Here is a 19,888-nt window from a genome sequence, read left to right on the forward strand (position 1 = left end):
CCCTTCTCCCGTTACCCATTCCTTCCCGTCCTTGGACACACCTGTCCATGGACTTTATCACGGATCTTCCTCGTTCCTCGGGGAAGTCGGTGATCCTGGTGGTGGTGGACCGTTTTAGCAAGATGGCTCATTTCGTACCTTTCCCTGGTTTACCCAATGCTAAAACGTTGGCGCAAGCTTTTGTCGACCATATTGTTAAATTGCACGGCATTCCCTCTGATATTGTTTCCGATAGAGGCACGCAGTTTGTGTCCAGGTTCTGGAAGGCTTTCTGTTCTCGCCTGGGGGTTCGGCTGTCCTTCTCTTCTGCTTTTCATCCGCAGTCGAATGGTCAGACTGAGCGCCTCAATCAGAATCTGGAGACATATTTGCGCTGTTTTGTGGCAGAGAACCAGGAGGATTGGTGTTCATTTCTCCCTCTTGCTGAGTTTGCTCTGAACAACCGTCGTCAGGAATCTTCTGATAAGTCACCATTCTTTGGTGCATATGGGTTCCATCCGCAGTTTGGGACATTCTCGGGAGGGGCTCTTTCTGGTTTACCTGAGGAGGAGAGATTTTCCTCGTCTTTGTCTACCATTTGGCAAAAGATTCAGAGTAATCTTAAAAAGATGAGTGAGAGGTATAGGCGTGTGGCTGATAAGAGACGTGTGCCTGGTCCGGACCTGAATGTGGGTGATCTGGTGTGGTTGTCTACTAGAAACATTAAGTTGAAGGTTCCCTCCTGGAAATTGGGTCCCAAGTTTATTGGGCCTTATAAAATCTTGTCAGTCATCAATCCTGTTGCCTTCCGTCTTGATCTTCCACGGGTTTGGAAGATACATAATGTATTTCACAGATCTTTCTTAAAACCATATGTCCAGCCCACGGTACCCTCCTCTTTGCCTCCTCCTCCGATTTTGGTTGATGGCAATCTGGAGTTTGAGGTTTCCAGAATTGTGGACTCTCGCATGGTCCGCGGTTCTCTTCAGTACCTCGTTCATTGGAAGGGTTATGGTCCTGAGGAGAGGATGTGGGTTCCGGTGTCGGACATTAAAGCCACTCGCCTCATCAGGGCATTTCATAGGGCTCATCCTGAGAAGGTGGGTCCTGGGTGTCCGGAGTCCACCCGTAGAGGGGGGGGTACTGTCACTACCAGAGCTTTGGGACGTTCTCACAGCTCTGTTTCTCCACCCCTGTGATGATGTCACTACTAGAGCTGGGAGGAGTTCTCACTACTCTGTTTACTTTTGGTTTCTTTCACCACAGCTGTTTTTCATGTGTTTGATTTCCCTCTCTTTATATACCCCCTCCTCCTATGATAGGATGTGGATTATAGTTCTCACTTCAGTTGTAGCTCTTGCTTTAGTTTCTTCACTTGTAGCTATCAGTTCACTGGACCTGTGTTCTGCTGCTGCTAGCACTCCGGATATTGCCAGCCTGTCCTTGGATCCGTCTTCTCTGCGGCTGCAACACCTCCAGCTAAGTGTGCAGACATTGTTGTGTTCCTGTTTATTTTCTGACTGGATCTGAGGTGGCCACGGTTCCCTCCATATACTGAGTAGGGCACTGGTGGCCGTGCCCCTTCCACTATTGTAGGGGTTACAGGGGTCATTAATCTTAGGCACGTGGGCATGCCTCGTTCCGCCATTTGGATCCGGGCATGTGCTTTAGCAGAACAGGGAGAGCGTTGAGGGTCGGACAGGGGTCACCCTTTATCCTCCCTAGTTCTGGGTCCAGTCAGTAGCTCTGTACTGTGTAGTTCTATTGTTGCTCACATACATCCGTGACAGAGACAAATTTATATGGTGCTCAATATATTTCAAATAACCCCTCCTCTTACTATGCCCGGCCTGGACAATGGACACCCACAAATGTGGAAGAAATGAAAAAATTTTTGGCCTTAACATTTTCAATGGGTATCGTAAAAAAACCTACAATACGGTCTTATTGGGAGGCAAGTCCCATCCATAGCACCCCAAGTTTTGCAACTGTTATGTCCAGACAGCGATATGAAATACTCCTCAAGTTCTTCCCTTTCAATGACAACAGTCAGTGCCCCTCAAATTCTTCTCCGGATTACGACCGGTTATATAAAATTAGGCCGCTTCTAGATTATCTGTCAGAAAAAATGTTTAACTGTTTATACCCCCTCTGAAAATGTCTCAGTTGATGAGTCACTTGTAAAATTTAAAGGAAGGTTACATTTCAAGCAATTCCTTCCATCCAAGCGGGCCAGATATGGCATCAAACTTTACAAATTGTGTGAAAGCACAACAGGTTACACTTCTGCATTTCGAGTGTACCAAGGGAGGGACAGCGAATTAAACCCCCAAGGATGCCCAGCTGGTTTAGGAACAAATGCAAAAGTTGTCTGGGAACTAATGGGTCCACTGTTACAAAAGGGTTACAAATTATTTATAGACAATTACTACACAAGCATTCCCCTTTTCCAGAGCCTGCAAGAAGCAAATACGGGAGCATGTGGCACATTCAGGAGAAATCGCAGAGGTTTTCCACAATCCCTGCTGGCAAAAAAACTACAAAGAGGACAATCTGATGCCCTTCGTAGTGGCAACCTGCTGGCACTACGATACAAGGACAGAAAAGATGTACTCATGCTAAGTACGATTCACACAGAAGCCACAGGGCCAGTAAGAGAAAGGGGGTCAACCACCGATAAGCAAAAACCGACTTGCATACTAGAATACAATAAGTACATGGGGGGCACTGACCTGTCTGATCAGGTACTTAAACCATACGAGGTAATGCGCAAGTCCTATGTATGGTATAAAAAGTTATCTATCTATTTGCTACAGATGGCAATGTACAATTCTTATGTGCTGTACAAAAAGTCTGGGGGAACACAAACATTTCTTTGCTATCAAGAAATAGTTATTGAAAAATTAATGTACCCCATTAGAGGCCCCACCCTCCCACTGGAAGCAGAAGAAATAAGGAGATTAGTTGAAAGGCACTTTATTGCAGCTATACCCCCAACACTAAACCAAAGACATCCACAAAGGAGGTGCCGTGTCTGCTCAAAAAGAGGCATCAGACGAGACACAAGATACTTTTGCCCTGACTGCCCCTCTCGGCCAGCACTGTGTATTGGAAACTGTTTTAAAGTGTATCATACACGTGCACGCTTTTAAATTTTCTTGATGAAGAAAAATATATATAATATTGCTGTTCTCTTTTGGTATTTTTAGTACATAAAGTACTTATACTAGTATTTATTTATTTTTTGTAGTTTGCTAAATCAGCAGCATAGTGAAAAAAATGCAGTTTTGTTACATGTTCCAACAAAAGGTGTAAAAAATGGAAAAAGTTATTTTACAATAAACCTCTTGTTGAATACTTTGTATTGTCTATTTTACCCAGTAGTGTCCTTTTTGGGTGATTTTTTTATGTTTTGGCTGCATAGGGCCACTGCAAAGACAACATGCTGCTATCTGATGGCCTATGGAAAAAATGGCACTTTCAAGCTGAAAGGTATGCCTTTACTTCTGGGCGCCATAAAGTGCCCTGGGAATGGGCGACGTACACAATTGGGGTGTCATTTTGTGCAGGAGAGTTTCCTGCATTGATATTGGGGCGCTTTTTCTTGATAGCTTGCAGCATGTTTGCAGTAATTTGGGCTAAATTAGCAGCAAAGTGAAAAAATGCTATTTTTTATTTTTTGTTCCATTTTCCAACAAAAAGTGGAAAAAAATGGAAAATGGCATTTTTACAATATACCCCTCGTTGAATACTTTAAGATGTCTATTTTACCCAGTAGTGTCCTTTTTGGGTGATTTTTTATGTTTTGGCTGCATAGGGCCACTGCAAAGACAACATGCTGCTATCTGATGGCCTATGGAAAAAATGGCACTTTCAAGCTGAAAGGTATGCCTTTACTTCTGGGCGCCATAAAGTGCCCTGGGAATGGGCGACGTACACAATTGGGGTGTCATTTTGTGCAGGAGAGTTTCCTGCATTGATATTGGGGCGCTTTTTCTTGATAACTTGCAGCATGTTTGCAGTAATTTGGGCTAAATTAGCAGCAAAGTGAAAAAATGCTATTTTTTATTTTTTGTTCCATTTTCCAACAAAAAGTGGAAAAAAATGGAAAATGGCATTTTTACAATATACCCGTCGTTGAATACTTTAAGATGTCTATTTTACCCAGTAGTGTCCTTTTTGGGTGATTTTTTATGTTTTGGCTGCATAGGGCCACTGCAAAGACAACATGCTGCTATCTGATGGCCTATGGAAAAAATGGCACTTTCAAGCTGAAAGGTATGCCTTTACTTCTGGGCGCCATAAAGTGCCCTGGGAATGGGCGACGTACACAATTGGGGTGTCATTTTGTGCAGGAGAGTTTCCTGCATTGATATTGGGGCGCTTTTTCTTGATAACTTGCAGCATGTTTGCAGTAATTTGGGCTAAATTAGCAGCAAAGTGAAAAAATGCTATTTTTTTATTTTTTGTTCCATTTTCCAACAAAAAGTGGAAAAAAATGGAAAATGGCATTTTTACAATATACCCCTCGTTGAATACTTTAAGATGTCTATTTTACCCAGTAGTGTCCTTTTTGGGTGATTTTTTATGTTTTGGCTGCATAGGGCCACTGCAAAGACAACATGCTGCTATCTGATGGCCTATGGAAAAAATGGCACTTTCAAGCTGAAAGGTATGCCTTTACTTCTGGGTGCCATAAAGTGCCCTGGGAGTGAGCGACGTACACAATTCAGATATTCTATATGTCCTGATCAGTAAGGTAATATATTTTGGTATCAATATTTGCATTTGTACTACTAATCAAGGGAGTGTAGTGGCCAAATTAACAAAAAAAAGTTAAAAAAATGACTTTTTTCACTATTTCTCAGCTCATAATAATTAAAAAAACACAGTAATTTATTAAATCAGTCAATAAAATATTTACCCTATGTGTCTTGGAAAAAATAAAGTCAAAACAGTTATGATATGCAAAGCACTTGTAAAGATATTATTATTTAAAACAGTGCATATCAGAACTGTAAATTTTGACCTGGACATTGGGGCATCAATGACCCTTGGTCATGAAAGGGTTAATGGACCTGACTGTATATACTATGTGTTTCACAGTTTCTTCTTCACTCTGTCACGACCATGGTCATGGTTGTGACTCCCCCGCATGCGGTTGCTTGCGGTTTGGTCTGTTGTCAATCACATGGTGAGGATTGCTGGTATGTTACCTCACATGTGGTTGCCGCTGGCAACATGATTGTATTCACAGTATAGCAGCCTGAGCTGTTGCTAGGCAGCTTGCTGTGAAGGGCATGCGGTAGCACCTGACAACCTCTCTTCATATGTGTGCACTTTCCTTGTTTGTTGTGCACGAGGTTGTTGAATGTGTGTACTGTGAGACTTTCCTTCACTTGCGGTTGTCCATGGCAATGTGTGGTTTAGTTGTACATGTAGTGGCAGTGTTTTGGCCTTCTGGCAGTTCCCTAGGACATGGTTGCCACGCATGTCGTTGCCAGCGGTAACAGCTGCAGTGTGATATTTGTGTGTGTATTCCCCTTTAAGTGGTTTCACTTCCCTGGTTGGTGTTGGAAGGGTTAATTCCCTTCCAGTCTGTGTCTGTGTGGGTGTGGCCACTTTGGGCTATAAAGCCTCTGTGGAGACCTGTAGCTGAGGGGTACTCCAGCCTTGTAGTAAGCTGGAGGCCTCCTCCTGGTCTCTAATACCATCTTCCAGTGAGGGCCACCCTTGTGGTCATAAAACCTATGTATTGATGTTATTGTATGTTTATGTGGTGTCTGTTATTATTGCAGCAATGGATCTGGGTTCCTGTGTGTTTATGTGTGTGTGCTGTGTCCTTTTATGTTAGCACGGGATCCAGTCAGTGTTCCTGTGGCAGGTAGGTGTGGAAGTGCTTTTTAATCTCCTGCCTTATCCATAGGCTGTTTATGTCTCTCATCCCATGCAGCTTGGCCAGTTTAGAATCCTGTTCGTCCATATCCAGGAGGAACAGGTTGTCTTATCCAGCTCCTAGCTCAGGGATCTGTCCAGGGCTAGAAGGGAAGTGAGGTTCCTGAGTATGAGCCCTCCTACCATCAAGGTTGGCTCATACAGCTAGGAGTCAGGGTCAGATTAGGGATGCACTAGGAGGTGACCTGCTCCCTAATTCTGTTGTCCTGGTCAAGCAGCTTCCACTTAACTTAACATCACACGGATTAGAGTTACCCCCACTCTAATCCGTGACACACTCTCTCCTTCACGCGATCACTCTGTGAAGTGAAGGAGGAGTTAGGAGGAGGAGGCGGAACAAGGAGGGGGAAGTGCTGGAGCATGTAAGCATATGACCACCCCAACTGGACAATCATGGTGGTCCACAACTACTATTCTGCCCAGAAATGAGTGCTAAAGGCTCAGTTATAGGTGGGGAGAAGAATGAAGGCGGGAACATCACGAGAAAGCGCTGCAGAGACCAGTGAAGCAGCACTCCCTTATTTTCAGGCTGCCAACGTCTATACACGTGCTAACTGCACAGAGCATGTGTAGTTAGCACGTATATAGCTGTATGGTAGTCGGGAAGGGGTTAAGAAGCATCTAACTCGTAATTAATTAAGCACATCTTACACCAGTGCAGGGGGACCAAGAGAGGCGTATGGGAACACCAGGCTTGATGAATCTCCATCAGTGTGTAAACCTACCCTAAAAGATTCTGCTGACAAATTCACAAAACATGATTTCTGTCAGGTGCAATGTTGTTATAAAGACCTTTGCTGGATTTAAGTTGTTCATAACAGGAGCTGTTGATTCCTTAGCATCACAGATACTATATAGAGAGATACAATAGGGAAATGCAGTTCATAAACTGGATAGAATTTGGATTTTTACTAGCATTTGAGATTCAGTAAAACTATCTATCTATCTATCTATCTATCTATCTATCTATCTATCTATCTATCTATCTATCTATCTATCTATCTATCTACAGTGGATTTAAAAAGTCCACACACCCCTGTTAAAATGTCAGGTTTCTGTGATGTAAAAAAAAAAGAAAAAGATAAAACATTTCAGTACGTTTTCCACCTTTAATGTGACCTATGAACTGTACAACTCAATTGAAAAACAAACTGAAATATTTTAGGTGGGGGGAATAAAAATAAATAAATAAATAAAAAATAATGTGGCTGCATAAGTGTGCACACATTTTTATAACTGGGGATGTAGCTGTGTTCAGAATTAAGCAATCACATTCAAACTCATGTTAAATAGGAGTCAGCATACACCTGCCATCATTTAAAGTGCCTCTGATTAACCCCAAATAAAGGTCAGCTGCTCTAGTTGGTCTTTCCTGAAATTTTCTTAGTCGCATCCCACAGCAAAAGCCATGGTCCACAGAAAGCTTCCAAAGCATCAGAGGGATCTCATTGTTAAAAGGTATCAGTCAGGAAAAGGGTATAAAAGCATTTCCAAGGCATTTGATATACCAAGGAACACAGGGAAGACAGTCATCATCAAGTGGAGAAAATATGGCACAACAGTGACATTACCAAGAACTAGACGTCCCGCCAAAATTGCAGAAAATACGAGAAGAAAACTGGTCTAGGAGGCTACCAAGAGGCCTACAGCAAATATGCTGGACTCAATATAAATTGGTCTAAATCGGCATGCATCCCAATTGATCCTCTGAATAACTTAATACCAGGCCAATTGGAAATTAAGAGAATAGAGGAACCTCTAAAATACCTAGGAATTCAAATAACTCCTAACTCCAAAGACTAGGTTCAGCTAAATGTACTGCCTAAAATACAGGAAATTAGGAAGAAAATAGAAGTATGGAAAAATCTATGTCTCAATGGCAGGCCGCATTTCACTAGTGTAAATGTGTATCCTACCCTCCTTGAATTATATTATGTGAAATGCGACGGTAATAATCCCTCAAATATAAAAAAAATAAAATAGCTTCCTTATTGGCGGATTTAATATGGCGTGGCAAAAAAACGCGAATAAGAGCACAAATATTGCATATCCTGGAGAAAGCGGGTGGATTGTTGGTCCCCGATTTGGAACTATAATTCTTCTCTGGCCACATTAGAAATATGATAATATGGAGCAACTCTCAAAGATATAAGAACATGATAGCAGGTATTAATAAAAAACTGGACAATTGTAGCATCTTCCAAGTGGTGGAAGCTGACACTTTGTCACAACAGCAAACTAGTAAAATACCGCTATTTGGGTTGTGGGCTAAAATCTGCAAAGAAGTAAGAAAACTGTGGCCTCAGACTAGACTGCATACAGACACCTTACTGTGGGACAATACTCATCTTATAGAACTGAAGTCAATCGAACAGATAATTTGGTGGAAATATGGAATTTTTAGATTTGGTCAGGTATGGAAGGAGGGAGACATAATTACATACTCAGACCTTAAAAATGAGGGCAGAATTGGGAATAAAGACTTGAGCCTCTTCTATCTACAATTAAAACAAGTAGTTAGGAAGGGGAACACAAATTGATACTCTCCCACGACCCTTAGCCAATATTTTTAAATTAACAGCAGGAAAGAAATTAGTGTCCAGGATATATGAATGCCTGCTATATCAAAAGTCGGAGAAAAGAGCAGTTAATTGCCTAATGTATAAATGGCAGGATGTCTTTGAGCCTCAACTGGAGGAATTTTGGGAGAGGGCGATAAAGGCTAAAAATGGGGTTTCAAACAATTTCTCCCATAGGATCACTTGCAGCGCGCCAGACCTGCAGGGTATTGCGATTGTGAGGTCACGGTTATGGGCAAGCGAGGGTTACTCACAGTTCTGAAGACGAACCCTGGGCAGGCATGCAACAGTGAAGGAGAGGCTGACGCAAAGTTCCTCTGGGGCACACTCGGTATGTAGAGAACAGACCCGCACTTTTCAGCAGAAGGCGCCAATTTTTCCCGCCAGACAAAGTACAAAGATGACGCAGCAAATAAATCCAGTCAGGTTAAGCGGCCATCTTTGAGCAAAAACGCTGTCTATTCACTGAAAGCAAGCGGTGACTTAAATAAGCGGCAAAACAGTCCACAACAATATAATCTTCACCCCGCGATTATTACAGTCTCTTTGGCCCAGCAATTTTTCAATAAACAAGTGGGGCTTAGTCACTTTATGGACAAATAACGGCACACAGTTTTGTAATCCACAATGGCGCAGAAATGATCGTATCCTGTTCGTGATGCCAATTTATGCAGCGCGCCAGACCTGCAGGTATTGCGATTGTGAGGTCACGGTTATGGGCAAGCGAGGGTTACTCACAGTTCTGAAGACGAACCCTGGGCAGGCATACGACAGTGAAGGAGAGGCTGACACAAAGTTCCTCTGGGGCACACTCGGTATGTAGAGACCAGGCCTGATGGTGGACGAGGTGCCCTGGATGTTGCAGGTGTTTTGAGTGACTGAGGCAAGGTCCCTTTAAGAATCGTGACGCCAGTGCCTGTAACGGTGGCACACCGATTTATAGTAGCAAAAAGTGAGGTATGCAGATGGTATAGTGAACCAAACTTTGCTTTACTGGTAGAACAGTCCAACTTTATACAATAAGATGGTAATACGGTCCCTTACATCAAGTGTTCTTCACAAGCAGGCTTATTGCAATACTGGCAGGTAGGCTGTACCTCCTCCTCAGATATAGGGTACGCTGTTCCTTAGAACTCCTGTCTGGCTTTTATCCCAAGGCCCGGATGCCTCAATGCTGGCTTTTATCCTTGGTAAAAAAAATCTTCCTCCCATATTTATCCTTGCATTATATTTATAATCCTTCTGCCCATCAGCTTACTTGTCTTAGCTGGATGCACTGGCCCTGCTTGGCTTGAGGGTACTGCAGGTTTCTCCCAGGAGGCACATCTCTTCTACTGGGGTGACTTCTTCTTGTGCTATCATAGGCTCAATAATACTTCAGGCAGGCTATGGTCCTTCACTAGCCTCCTGGTGGCAACTAGAAGCCTGGACTATCTAGCTGCATGTCAGGAGGAGGCCCTCAGCATATCTCTGGCTAAGATGCCCTCTTCCTTCTGTGTCCACAGACTCCTGACTACAGACTCCCTCCTCCCTGTCTGGGCCTGAACATTTATACTAGGGGCTCCCTATCTCCCACTAGTGTCTAGGATGCTACAGTACACCCCAATAGGCCTGCTATGCATGTTACAGGGGAAACAATACACACAAAAGCACATAGAAAATACATTAAAATGCATGGTTACATATAATATTACTGTCCCTTAGGAGTAGGAGTAACACGTGACCCAATTGACCCTTGTGTAGTGCCCACCCCTACCTAGTGGGACACTACACACTCAATTTAACATAATATATCGATTATATTATTCCCCTAAGATGTTGATGAAATATTATAAAACCAAAGAATTTAGCTGTAAAATATGTGGGCAGTTAGGTGTGGACGATGTGCATATATTATGGAGATGCACAAAGACCCAAGGATTTTGGCGGAAGGTGAATGAAAGAATAGAGGAATATCATGGGTTTAGAGTTCCTTGGAGTTTGAAATTTGCATTTTGGGGGTGATGGACAATATAGAGTCCTCTAAGTATCGAGAGATAGCATCCAAACTTCTATTCCAGGCCAGGAAGTGGATTATAGCACTTTGGGGAGATAGTGTGGTTCCTGAGGTCAGAGAATTGGAGAACCGCGCTAGAGTCTTGCTTGCCAGAGAGAAATTCCACCTGGTATCTATGAAAAAAAAAAGCTAGATTTGCTGCAATCTGGCAGAAATGGCTAAAATGATCAGGGAAGAGGGGATAGACACAATGGGGGGACGCGATTGGAGGGCGGGGGGGAGCCGTGGGCGAGGAAGAAGGAGAAACGAATATTTTTCATGTTGTTCATAACAGGAGCTGTTGATTCCTTAGCATCACAGATACTATATAGAGAGATACAATAGGGTAATGCAGTTCATAAACTGGTGTCACAGCCACTATCTCTGGCTGTGACCTTCTGTCATTGCTTGTTCGGCGCTCCTCGCTGAAGTTCCGTTCCTGTGTCATTTGTGGTTCTTTATGGGTTAACTCCCCTGTGTGCCTATTAGGAGTTAATCCTCTGTCTGCTCCATGGGTGTGGTCTCTCTGCTGCACCCATGGAACCTGTATATAAGGCTGAGGTTTCCTCAGTTCTGTGTCAGCTCTCCTGGTGTGTGTTGTCTGTCCTGCTCCTGGTTTGTACTCTCTCCCATGCTGCTGACCCATGGGATCTGTGTCTGTCTGTCTGTCTGTGCTCTGTGAGTTTCCCTACTTGTTCATTAACGTCGTCTGTCTGTTATCTGTTCTGCCTGTTATGTTTTAGTTACTTTGTGTTTATTCTGATGTCTGTGTTCAGCAAGCCTTTGCAGCAGAGTGGCATGACAAGGCCATGCAGTTTACTACTGGTGGAGCAAGTCCTTCTCTGCTCATTGCCACTCCTGCTCCCTTGCGTGAACTCCTGCTTGTATTATTAGTTGCCCTGTTTTGTATTCATATGTCTGTGTTCAGCAAGCCTTTGCAGCAGAGTGGCATGACAAGGCCATGCAGTTTACTACTGGTGGAGCAAGTCCTTCTCTGCTCATTGCCACTCCTGCTCCCTTGCGTGAACTCCTGCTTGTATTATTAGTTGCCCTGTTTTGTATTTGCCTGTATGTTATGTTTGCCTATGTGCCGTCGGTACCTTCTAGTACCTGTTATCTATTCGTTCCTGTCACTGTCTAGCTCACGCTCCAGAGTGGACCCTGGCAACTTCCTGCGGCAAAGTCTAACCCTACCATCTAGGGCTCTAGTGAATACCAGGAGTTGCTTAGTCACGCCCCTCTGGAGTATTACTAGACAGTGGCGCAGTGGGAGTTTTCTCCCACTGTGCTGACGGTACATAGAGCTCATGTTTTGTCTGTGCTGCCTTCCCTGTTTTTTGTTTATGCAATAAACTCTTATGTGTCTGTACCTGATTTCCGTTTGTTTATTGCATGACGACGCGGTGGTCTCTCCTGGGACCTCCAACTCGTGACAACTGGATATAATTTGGATTTTTACTAGCATTTGAGATTGAGTAAAACTATCTATCTACAGTGGATTTAAAAAGTCTACACACCCCTGTTAAAATGTCAGGTTTCTGTGATGTAAAAAAATGAGACAAAGATAAATCATTTCAGAACTTTTTCCACCTTTAATGTGACCTATAAACTGTACAACTCAATTAAAAAACTAACTGAAATATTTTAGGTGGAGGGAATAAAAAAAAAAAATAATAATAATAATGTGGTTGCATAAGTGTGCACACCCTTAAACTAATACTTTGTTAAAGCACATTTTGATTTTATTACAGCACTCAGTCTTTTTGGGTATGTGTCTATCAACATGGCACATTTTGACTTGGCAAGATTTGCCCACTCTTCTTTGCAAAAACATTCCAAATTTATCAGATTGCGAGGGCATCTCCTGTGCACAGCCCTCTTCAGATTACCCCACAGATTTTCAATCGGATTCAGGTCTGGGCTCTGGCTGGGCCATTCCAAAACTTTAATCTTCTGCTGGTGAAGCCATTCCTTTGTTGATTTAGATGTATGCTTTGGGTCGTTGTCATGCTGAAAGATGAAGTTCCTTTCATGATCAGCTTTCTAGCAGAAGCCTGAAGGTTTTGTGCCAATATTGACTAGTATTTGGAACTGTTCATAATTCCCTCTAGTTTAACTAAGGCCCCACAGGCACAGCAACCAACAATGCCAAAAACTCACTTTTCTATGTTCTCTCAGTTAATACAACTGAGAACTAGTAATTAACCCTTATGCAGTCACCTGCTAATTAACAGCCTGCCAGACAGAAATAGGGATGCTGTTGGATTGCTGGGTCATGTAACCTACTGGTGTGGAGCTGTGGCATCGGTGGTTGCCACGTGGTGCTGCGCCAAATTAGGGTATGTACATATATCATGCCAATGTCTATCTATATCCTATCTATCTATCTATCTATCTGTCTCTCCAAACATATTAACAATAAATTGTACATTTCTGATATCAAATATTTATTATTTTAAACATTGTGTATATTCATATTTCAAATATAGGATGGCTTGATCTTATGACAAGTAAACTCTAATTATATTTTAGTCAAAATTATTGACATCAACATAGTAATAATGCTAATACCACCCACTAAAGACAGGTGGGGGTTTCAATATACCACGTCTTTTTAAAACCAATAATGTGAAAAGCCCCTGGCAATCTACTGACAAATGCAATTATCATTAACACCATGCAGTGTTATGGTCTACATTTTCTAATGTTTTCCATTTTAAAGCTCTTACTGTACATGCATTTATACAAGTGCTTACTGTATACAGAACATGGATTGATTTATAACAGATGAAGGTATCTCATATATATAGTTTCCGTTTGTATTTTGTCAAATTTAATACTATGGATATGACTAAATATAAATGTATTATCATGCAATAAGAGAATCATTAGATATATAGATTGTGTATCTTTATATAAATGTTGATTGTTCTTAATGTATAATATGATTGATGCTTTTATCATACATCCATCAAACTATGTATATTCTGAAAATATAGTGTTGAGAGTCTAATGTATATAGAACATCTGTTTCTGAGCTTTCTTTTGACTTCAATAATCGTGCTAGCCTTATGATATGCACACGCTTGCTTGTTATCATGCTTATTCATTGTTCTCAACATCATCTCAACATATAAGCAGTTAACATAATTAATAGCTATTTCACACTACCTGCATAAAAGAGAGACATAATAAATTCAAAGTATACAATTGAGAGGGACACCAGCTTTAGGCCTCTTCCACACGAACAATGTGTGCCCGTGGTTGTATTGCGGCCCGAATACAGCTTCTGTGGTGTTTCTGTCCGTACTTCCGCATCGCAAAAAAATAGAACTTGTTCTATTTTTTGCGGTGTGGACGGATCACGGACCCATTCAAGTTGCGGTCCCCAATGCACAGAACTCATGCATAACATTTGTGTGCAAGAGGCCTTAAAAATAATTGAGTTAATTGTTAGTTCACCATGACCACTGTCCCTATAGAAACCTAATAATGAGCACATCATAAATGATTGTAGAGTTAAGAAAGAAAATAGACCATTCATATACAGAAAAATCCCTTTTTCTCATTCATCTAAAACAGAGATAAGGGAACTTATTATACTAATTCAGACATTTGCCCTAAATTTCCTAAAATGTTTGGATTCTAACAAATCCAAATTTCTTGTGATTTGTTTCAGACAAATCGAAAATACTCCAATTGCCCTGAAAATTGATACATAACTTATTCTGAGTGTTAAAGGGTAGTTATCCTAGAATAGTTTTGCCGGGCATGCTTACGGATGCTCTGACGTAGTGTGCGCTCCTCCCCCCCAGCCTGAGGCCCATGGATCATACCGATGAAGGAGCTCAAGCCTGAGCACTTGCCAGACATCCCCAAATGTGGTGGTGGTTCCGTTCCTGGTCCAATGTTGCTGGATGGGGATTGGAGACTGTGATGGGGGATGGAGAGTTGGGCGATTTGAGCTGCAAGGTCCACTGCTGAGGAGCGGGACTGGAAAGCGAGTGTGCCTCAGCGTCCTGTCCGAAAGAGAGGTGCGGGTGTCTGGAGAGGTCAGTTGACGGAGGACGCCGCCAGAATATAGCCTGGATGGGAGCAGACTGGACGGATGCCGTTGAGGAACCTTGAGCCATTGAGGCAAAACTGGTTATTGGATCAATTTGGTCAAGATGTAACCCAAAACAAGGATCTGGTGGTGAGGGCGCGCAGGATTCCTGCCAAACCGCCCCCTCCGGGTACGAGACCCAGGTCTATATTGGTTGGGGTATTGTCAACCAAGAACAGGGAAGAAATTTTACGCAGGGCTAGAAAGAAAGGTAATCTGAATTTTAAAGGTACTCCAGTGATGATATTTCCAGATTATGCTAGGGAAACAATGCAAGAACGAAGTCGTGCAAAAAAGAACTGCGTGCAAAAAAATTGAAATATTCAATAATGTTCCCTGCTAAGTTACATGTTGAATGGCAAAACAGAGTGTGGTTTTTTAACTCGCCAGAAGAAACTAAAATATGGATTGGGGATAACTTATCGAAATAAATATGTTTGGGCTCGGGCTGAGGGGGTTTAATGCTGGGAAAGAGAGCCAGGGGCAAGACTGTCTACTGGGTCAAATGGTGTTTTTTTTTTTTTTTCCTCCTCTCTTCTCCTGAGTCTCCTCACTTCTCTCCAGACTCCAATTTATACCAATATTGATACACTATGCATATAATCTCATGGAATATTAGAGGATTAGGAACGGAGCTGAAACAAATCGCTATATTTAACGTAATTAAAAATTTCCTCCCAGCTATCATCTGTCTCCAAGAGATGCATTTGACCAAGGATATTATTGCTGCATTGAATAAGCTTTGGGTACAGTACTCATTTCATGCAGTACCTTCATCTTTTTCTAGGGGAGTAAGTATTCTGATACATAAGAGTATTAAAATAAAAATAAATGATGTTGCGACGGATCGTGAAGGAAGATATCTGTTCTTAGGCTGTGTTGGGGAAAATAAACCCTGGATAATAGCAAATATTTATATTCCGCCCCCCCCCCCCCTTTAAGATGGAGTTATTAGTAAAGATACACAAATTTTCTGTTAATAGAAATAATCGAGCTTTGTTAGTCATAGGAGACTTTAATATGGTGATGGATGAAAATAAAGATAGCTGTAGAATTGGGAATAAAAAATAGTTACTACCAAGTCTAAATTAAAAAATATTGTCAGAGTTAGAGTGGATAGACATTTGGCGACAGCAGAACCCCAGAGAAGAGAAATTTTCATGCTATTCTAAAACACATAATTCAGCTTTTCAGAGTTTATTTTGAGGATTTTTATAAAAGTAGTGTACACGGGAAATAAAAAAGTTTTTGGATAATATAACTATGAAATACTTAACCATATAACAGACAGAATCTTTGGACGTTAGAATTACCCCTGAAGAAATAAACAAGGCGCTCAACTTTATTCCTAAGAATAAATCCCCGGGACTAGATGGTATTCCTTTTGAGCTGTATAAAAAGTATAAAGATGTGCTATCTTACAAACTTCTAGAAATGTGGGAGGTCTCAAGGGATAGCGGGGTATTACCAGAATCAATATGTGAAGCCTTGATAACAATGATACTGAAAGCGGGGAAAAAAACAAAGATGATGGACTCATATCAGAGGACAAAGGACAGGTCAAGGAGAAGGAGGAGTATTGTTTTTCGGTTTTGGATGTTAGTAGGTCATTGGTGACTTTAATAAGGGCAGTCTCAGTCGAGTGGTGGGGTCGGAATCCAGATTATAGGTGGTCAAAGAGAGAGTAGGAGGAGAGGTGAGAGGACAGTTCAGAATGGACATGTTCAAGTATCTTTGAGGCATACGGAAGAAGTGATATGGGGCGATAACTGGATAAAGAAGATGGGTAAAGTGAAGACTTTTTGAGGATGGGTGTAATGGTAGCATGTTTAAAAGCAGAGGGGAAGACCCCAGAGCTTAGTGATAGGTTGAAGAGATGAGTTAGGGATGGGATAAACACTGTGGTGAGGTTAGGGATGAGGTGGGATGGGATTGGGTCAAGTGCACAGGTGGTGAGATGTGATCTGGAGAGTAGAGTGGAGAGTTTTTCTTCTGCAATGGTGGAGAAGCAGGTTTTGGGAGAAGAGGACCGAGCAGTTGTGTGGAGGGTCTGTGGGGACTGTGTACTGAAGCTTTCTCTGATGTTGACTATCTTTTGTTTGAAGTATTTGGCAAAGTCCTCAGCTGAGATGAGAGGGTGGGGGCGCTGGGGGACGGAGAAGGGAGTTAAAAGTGTTAAAAAGTTGTTTAGGGCTTTGAGCCAGGGAAGATATGAGAGATGAGAAGTGGGCCTGTTTTGCATCAGCGAGTGAAGATTAGTGTTGATCACGAATATTCGAATTTCAAATTTTTATAGCGAATATAGGTACTTCGAAAATTCGCGAATATTTTGAATATAGTTATATATATTTGTAATTTCGAATATTCGAATTAATTTTTTCGTTTTTTTATTTTTTATTTTTTTATTTTTTATTTTTATCAGTACACATGATCCCTCACTGCTTCTAGCTTGTGGGCCAATAAGAAGGCTGCAATATACTTGACTTTAGGAGTAGTAGTGTTTGCAAATTTTGCTCTATATTAGTTTTTTTTGAATATTCGCTATATTGCTAAATATTCTTGTTAGAATATTACGAATATTCGAAAAAACTAAGTTCTAGCAATATAGAGAATATTCGAAAAAAATCGAATATAGAGCAATTTAGCTAATATAGTGCTATAATCTTCTTTGTCTAATAGTTGTAAGTTGAAAAATTCGCAATAAAAAAATTTGAATCCGAAAATTCAAATTCCAAAAATTCGCATATTACGCAATCATTACCTTTCCGATTTTTTGAGTAAAAAAAAAAAATCGCGAATTTTTGAATTTGCTAATTTTTGATGAATATTCTAAAAAATATTTGCGAAATATCGCGAATTCGAATATGACCCCTGTCGCTCATCACTAGTGAGGATTTGAATGTGAGGAGAGATTGCTTGTATGCGGTGAAATGATATTTAGAATGGGATTTCTTCCATCGTAGCTCAGCAGCCCTGGAAGCTTGTCTGAGTTTTTTGGTCAGGTTGGTGTGCCAGGGTTGTCTGTTAATTTTTTGGGTTTTGTTGTGTGTGAGGGGGGCAACAGTGTCCAGAGCTGTACTTATTGCGGTTTTATATAGGGTGGTGGCAGCATCTGGGTCTTGGAGGGAAAAGATGGTAGAGAGTGGGAGAAGAGAGTCAGAAAGCAAGCAAAAGTCAAGATGTTTAAGGTTCATGCGGGGGTGTGCTAGTGTGTGGACCGGGGGGGGCAGCAGAAGAGACCAATGAAGAGAAGGTGAGCAGGTTGTGGTCGGATAGGGGGAGAGGTGAATTAGAAAGGTTTAGATAGGGAGTAGAGGCGGGTAAAGATAAGATCCAGAGTGTGACCATCTCTGTGGGTGGGAGCTGAAGACCACTGTGATAGGCCGAAGGAAGAAGAGAGTGACAGGAGTTTAGAGGCGGCCGAGTGGCAGGTGTCAATAGGGATGTTGAAGTCACCCATGATGATAGTGGGGATGTCGGCAGAAATAAAGTGTAGTAGCCAGGTGTTGAAGTGGTCAAAAAAGATGGTGGCTGTGCCTGGGGGGCGGTAAATGACTGCTACTTGAAGGTTGGAGGGAGAGTAGATGCAAACAGAGTGTACTTCAAATGAGGTGAGCATAATGGAGGGTGGCAGTGGAGTTGGGCTGTAGGAGCAGGTGTCTGATAGGAGAAGACCAACTCCTCCACCATGTTTTCAGCCGGGGCAGGGGGTGTGAGTGAACTGAAATCCATTATATGAGAGTGTAGCAGGGGAGGAAGTGTCAGAAGGTGTCAGCCATGGTTCTGTGATACCCAGAAAGGAAAGTTTTTGAGAGATAAAAAGTTCATGAATGTAGGACAGTTTGTTACAGACAGAGCGTGTATTCCATAATGCTCCTGCAACAGGAACCAAAGGAGCAGGGGTCAGAGGAATGGTTATTAGGTTTAAGCGGTTGCAGAAATATGTAGAAGGAGATTTGTAGTGGGACATGCAGATGATAGTGGGGATTTGCTGAGGGGGGCCTGGAATTTGGAGAGATAGCACCAGCAATAAGGAGAAGCAGAGAAAGTGTTAATAGGTGAGAATAAGAGAGGGCAGGAGTAATATGTGTGTGTTTGGGAAGGAAGTGTTTTATGTTGTCAAACAGGTTTGTGCAAGTGGTCAGATGAGAAGGTAAGATGGAGGGAGAGATGAATAGTTCCATGCTGGGTGAATGGATGTGGGGGTATTTCAGGAGGTTGTGGAAAAGTTGGAAGTGTAAGATGGAAAATTGAAACATTGTTTGCATTAACTATCTCTGTAATTACCTGTGGTCCCCTTCTGGTCCAATTCTGGTATAATTCAGTACGATCCTCACAGAACGGACATTTCGCGTCTCCCACTCCTGCACCACCTCCTCGCCTCATTCCCTCTCTGTTGGTGTCCCGCAAGGCTCTGTCCTAGCACCCCTGCTCTTCTCTATCTACACTTTTGGCCTGGGACAGCTCATAGAGTCCCATGGCTTTCAGTATCACTCTTATGCTGACGACACAAATCTACCTCACTGGTCCAGACATCCCCACCTTACTATCCAGAATCCCACAACGCCTATCTTCCATATCATCCTTCTTCGCCTCTCGCTTTCTAAAACTTAACATGGATAAAACAGAACTCATCAACTTTTCCCCATCTTTCTAAACCCCCCAACAGACCTATCTATCATAATTAATGGCTGCACACTATCCCCGGTCAACCAAGTCCGCTGCCTTGGAGTGACCTTGGATTCTGTCCTTTCCTTCCGACCGCACATCCAAGCCCTTTCCACCACCTGCCGCCTCCAGCTGAAAAAAATCTCCCACATCTGCGCTTTCCTCAACTTTGAATCTGCGAAAATGCTTGTACATGCCCTCATTATCTCCCTCCTGGACTACTGCAACAGTCTCCTCTGTGGCCTCCCATCTAGCACTCTCGCACCCCTCCAATCTATCCTCAACTCTGCTGCCCGACTAATCCACCTCTCACCCTATTACTCCTCTGCCTCTCCCCTCTGCCAGTCCATTCACTGGCTCCCCATTGCCCAGAGAATTCACTTCAAAGTATTAACAAATACATACAAGGCTGTCCACAACCTGTCCCCTCCCTACATCTCTGAGCTATTTTCCAGATACATCCCCACATGCACTCTCCGATCCTCACAAGACCTCCTTCTCTCCTCTCCTCTTATCACCTCTTCCCACAATTGCCTCCAGGATTTCTTCCGTGCATCCCCCACACTC

This window comes from Bufo bufo, chromosome 5 (assembly GCF_905171765.1).
Source record: "Bufo bufo chromosome 5, aBufBuf1.1, whole genome shotgun sequence".
NCBI classification, from domain to species: Eukaryota; Metazoa; Chordata; class Amphibia; order Anura; family Bufonidae; genus Bufo; species Bufo bufo.